Source organism: Rhipicephalus sanguineus, chromosome 2 (genome assembly GCF_013339695.2).
Source record: "Rhipicephalus sanguineus isolate Rsan-2018 chromosome 2, BIME_Rsan_1.4, whole genome shotgun sequence".
NCBI lineage: Eukaryota > Metazoa > Arthropoda > Arachnida > Ixodida > Ixodidae > Rhipicephalus > Rhipicephalus sanguineus.
In genome coordinates this window covers 28,017,085-28,022,804 of record NC_051177.1, presented here as the reverse complement: position 1 = coordinate 28,022,804, position 5,720 = coordinate 28,017,085, and positions in this window count along the sequence as shown.

Genomic DNA, 5,720 nt, shown 5'->3' with positions numbered 1-5,720 from the left:
CAGCGCTGGCACTTTCCAAAAGGGCATCTCTGTACTGTAACAATGAGCACAAAAAATAAATCTAATTGATATCTAAAGAGTAAAAGGAAGAAATAAATAAGGGAAGCAAACTAGAATTCTATGTAGAAATTTTAATGAAGAGAAAGTAAGACACATTCATATTAGTACGTACAGCTATATTTATTACTGTGATGTAAAAAAAATCGCATGCTTCAAAGCATGAATCCCTATCGCTGGAACACAGAGCTCTTGATAACTGGTTAATTAAAAGCTTTTAAGCTGGCGAATTAAATCGTGGAGAAGTATTGTTGCTTTCTACGGCAATCAACCGCGGAATGAAAAAGAAATGCACAATATTCTTAGATTTAAAAAAAATGGATGAAGCCTCACCCACAACGAGTCAAACCCCGTCTCTTCGTCTTCTTCGCTGTCTTGGCGCTGTGTTGTTCACGTTTACCTGTCCGTACCGATATCTAATGTCTCCCGCAATTTCAACCTCTTTTATAACACTAGAAAATGTAAGTTATAACACTATAAAATTGAAGTTCCATGAAGACAATTTCAAGACGCTTTCGAAATATTCGAGAACCCTTTTCGGGAGGAGTAGAACAAAATGTCAGCTAACGTTGCCGTTAAAGGGGCCTTGCAACACTTTCCAAGTAGCCATGGAATGGCTTCACTAAAGGAACTTATTGCCCCACGAATCGAACGCCGCAAAAATTTTTAGAATCTGTCCAGTACGAGCGGAGTTACAAAGATATGTCGCACGCTGTAATTGCTTTCTCTCTTCTCTCGCCCCGACGAAAGCGCTGGAAGCTAAGCAGGCGGGGATGGCACGGGGGAAGAAGGTACGTCACGCGCGCCTCCTAACCTTGAGCACATTTTCTTTTTTTTTTTTCGAACGCGTGGCGTACTTTCAGTGCGATCGCGCGCCCGGCCGAGTGGCGGCCTCTCGCGGCGGCCACAGTAACTACCAAGCGCGCCACGTTCAAATCTGCCAATGGCGCGGAACCTGCCTGTGACGCCGTAAGCATAATCTTTTGTCGAGAGAAGAGAAAGCGCTTTTTAGCTGACCTTCCGAATTTATTGTAAATCCCAGGCCGCGTGTTACGCTATAACGTTTGGCTCGCGTGTTCTCGGGAGCCTCGACTACCGATCGGCAGAGTTTTCTGACCACGCTGAAAAGGTGTTGCAGGGCCCCTTTAAGAAACATATCGATATCCGGCGTTCGCCGCTTCCCGACGCCTTCTCTCCTTTCCCCATAGAGTTAGTACAGACTCCAGAGGAAAAGCTGGGCCGAAAGAGCGCCGACCACAAGAACACCGCCATTGCTGTACCTTTGTGATTGCTGCCTTTGCATGTGTTTACAAGTCGGCTAGAAGTAGCGCTATTCAATGAGAGTAATACTGGCAATAAAAATCAAACACGGGAATTTTGACAAATTAGCAACATGCACATAGTGTTCAACGTTTATTTCAAAAATTTCTGGGCAAGGTTTAAGGCCATTTAGGCATTTTACTGTGCGCGGAACCGCGACTAAGTAGGATGCGTTTGCAGGCACTTTTGCTAGATGGCGCCACCATATCCACTTCAGCCAACCTTTTTAGATGACTTCAGCTCGAGATCACGGCCGATTGCGCGTCTTTTGAGTAGAGTAGAGTAGACCCTAGAAGCTGTGGCTCATGCCCACACTGGGGGATTGGCCAAGAATCGGTTAGTTTTTAAAGGCAAATTTGAAATAAAAGTTCAAACTTTGTTTAATTAATACGGAAGAAGTATAAATGAATTGGAATTAAGATTGTACTAATATTAATAATATAGAAAAGAATTGAAGCAATAAAACCGAGAATTTGGGGAAAAAAGAAAAGAAAATAGAAATAAAAATTTGGAAAGGTAGATTTTGTAACCTAAATCTTTTTGAACCTTTAAGAAACTCCTGCAACGCATCAGCAATTTTCCCGTCACTGTGGCAAAGAGAAAAAGCTTCGAAAGACAGTATATTTTGTTCATTTAATTCTAATACAAGCAGACTGAAAACGACGCCTAAGGTATTTTTGCACAAGGTAGAATACCTCTTGCAGGAAATGAGATAGTGCTGCGTTGTCTCACGTATTACGCAAAAAGAACAATTAGGCGAAGCTGCCAGAGCAGCTCTGTGTAGATAAAAAATTAGATAGGGAGTCTGGCAACGTAGTCTCGTGATTGCGACTTCTATTGCTCGTGATTGACATATTTTACTATTCCACTGATGATTTAAATGCTGGAATTATAATATGGTCGTTAATGACGGTGCGGAAAATTTCTCTAACATCATTTTCCTCCTAAATCTAGCACCTGTAATGAATTTGGATGCGGGCAATACCTGAATTACCGGGCCATTCAAAGATGACCTAGCTAGCGCATCTGCCATTTCATTCATAAATAGGCCCTTTAGCCCAGGAGTCCACACTAACTTGATGAAATTTATGTGCAGTGTGAGTCGCAATGCGCCATCTTCTGCGCTTTCTGTTGACACGTACGTACTTAGAATTCGATTTCACGTGAGCTCACTTTCATTAATTACGATGAAACCTTGATACTACCGTCAAGTCTAGCATGGGTCAGGGGCTTTTAACAGTCGCACGGTACAGTAATGGCGGCGCCCTTGTGGTCAGAGATTCTAATGCACGGGCCCTATAGGGAGCTTTTCCTCTAGAGTCTGTGCTAACTCTATGCCTTTCTCCCGAGCGGGAGGAAGGGGAAATCCCCTATATAGGAGGAGGAGGCCTTGGGCCACTACGAGATCACCTCTTGAGCCAAAAACATTCCACGAGAAACCAGTCCGTCGGCCTTGCCCGCCAAGTTCCTTTCAGGTGCGGACGGCTGTCTATTACGGGATGGACAAGATCTGGGACGAAAACAGTCGTGTGCGGCGTGTTTGAGACCCCTGGTTGGTTTAGATTGATAAATCATTCTTTAAAAACTCTACTGTCGCCAATTTCTATAGTTTCATCAATAGAAGAGAAGACGAACGCCAAAGTTTCATTAAATTTCGCGCTTAAATTTCTGCGCATAGATGTCAGCGTGGCGTCACGGATTTCACTGTCTTTCGTATTTTGGTCGCATTGGCGCAAGCAGGACGCAACAGAATTTCCAGAACCTTGGTGCTTTAAGTCTTTGGCCCCCTCTGAAGACTACGCACTTCATTTTAACTATTCAAGGTTCAAGAACATACGTAGGTCACAGCAGGCGCGCCGTCAGAATCTATGACGTCATGGAGAATCGGTGCAGCAACATCAAGGTGACGTCGCCATTTGCGTGTGTCACCAAAGCCTTTGTGCAAAGTGATGCCCCGAGCGTGTTTTTATTTGTGCGTTTGGAAGCGGGAGGGGTGGGGGAGGGGCATGTGCACGTGGAAGTATTGCTGATCACGAGAGAGAGGAAGGGATACCACCCCCCCCCCCGCTTTTTACCCTGACGATGGCATTCACATTAGGAAGAGAGGGGGGTGTTGACCCCGCCCCCCTAAAGCGGGACCCTGCGCACACCAATTATATATAAACCCGCAACTATGCATATGTCCACACTATATTGGTATGTGCTGTGTTGGCAGTGTTGCCAACCAATTTTCGGAAAATCCCCTACGTCACGGTGAAAATTACCCTACTTTACCCTACACAACTTTTATATTATCACCCTACATTCTACCCTACGCCTAAAAATAGAGCAGTGCAACAATAATAAAGTACAGCCCGACATGCACACGTAAGGAACATGAAAGACACAGCAGAAGGGAAGATAATGCATTCCGGTATTTTTATGGAAAGAGCGCTGACTCAGTTGAAAAAGAAAATGAACTAGGAGACTCGTCAGAAAGTATACGGCTGACAGAGACATGGTAATTATATATAAGAGACACATAATAGAAGCGGAAAAGATGTATTGGATAGTAGCAGGGTGATTCCACGTAAGATCGAACAAACGATAGCTGGTCGAGCTCTCAAATTTATTTCAAAATTTTATATATTATTGTCTGATGAGTGGAAAGAAGAGATCTGCAATTTGTTTTGCCGCCAAAAATTTTTTCGAAGCACAGGAAATCAATAATGACGAAGAGGTGGAGTGGAGCGCTCATCCGCTCTGCTGTTTTCGCCAACTTTCGTTATGAATTGCACAAAATATATTAAAGTTAGGTGGCTGAAATTTTTTTAGCTAAATATATGCATGTTTTTGCTTCTGCTCAGGTATTTTTAGTTTTTATGTGTAGTGTAGATGTTTTTATAAAAAACCTCAAAAGTGTCCCAGGAAACGTTATTTTATTTACTTAGAAGGTCTTTATCTAAAGAAATCCTTGTAGCAGAGCGACAAAAATTCCGCATTACGTTCTTCGCATACTTATCTACCAAACTGCCGAATCTTATATTTATATAACTTTTCAGTAAAGAGATATGATCGGGCTAAGTTCAAGAAAACACCGAACAATGGAAACTTCTGACGACAATTAAAAAAAAACAATTTTTGGGTTTTGGGTCACTGCCAGGGGAGAAATTGGCTCTACGCAATTCGACCCGGCCAACAGGAGGACTCCCTCCTGGTCTTTTAGCGATCTGGCTGTCTGCTCCTGCTCTGCACTTCTCAGTCATGCCGGAAAGACACTCAGGGGTGTGTTGATTCGACAGTGGACACTTGACTCGCTCTGCAGAACACGGGAGTGCAAACCGTGCGGGACAAAGCACGCTACGTTCAAATGTTGGCGCCTTTGTGCCATCTTAAGCAATAACATTTTTGTTTTCCTATCGTAGATATATAGGTGGCGCACGTCTTCGTTTGAAATTATTTGCATTTATGTGAAAATTTATTGTGCCTATATTTACAATTTTGGAAGCCTAAAACATTGTTTTGCCTGCCTATTTTTAACCTTTTTTACGACCTTTTTTAGTGCCTAAAAATCCGGCCTCTACTCATGAGGTTACGTTACAGAACTCAATGTCACAAAGTGGCACACGGCCTATTTTTAGACTTCTCCAAAGCCGTTCACTTCGTCAACCACAAAGTTTTCTTAACAAGGTTGGAATTTTATGGTACTGGAGGCATAGCAAGTTTTTGAACCTCATCGTATCTACAACGTGGAACTCAGATTGTAATATTTGCAGGTGAATTTTCAGATGCAGTACCTCTAAGGGAAGCGCTCTGTGGCCTTTTCTGTTTACACATACTCTCTATTTACCATATGCCAAACACTGATAGCAAAGCTAAATTTGTAATCTATGCAGGACTTCGTCTTTTCTGAGAAATTAAGGTTCAGGCCTAGTAACATGGGTCAACAGACCCAAACTGGTATTAATCTGCCTCGACGAACACATGATATGTGATAAACACGTCGCGAGTGTGATGAGTAAACGCTGTAAAACAATTGGTATTACACGCAAAAAATTATTTCGTGTACCCTACATCAGTCGGCACGCTTCTCTACGAGGCATAAATATTTCGCATTGCTTTTTTGAGCAATATAACCAATAAAATATTACAAAGTGGCGCCGGTTCAAAACCGCGTAGTTTTTGCAATATGAAATGTGCTGTACATACCTTTTTCAGTGGCCTTTTTTATAATAAACGCTGCATTATTTAGGTTAATTCCATATACATCGACAATTTTCCAGAAAATAGAGCTGGGCTAGTTGATAACATTACTGAATATATTAGCAATTATAACATGGCAGAATTACTAGCTGTACAAAAAG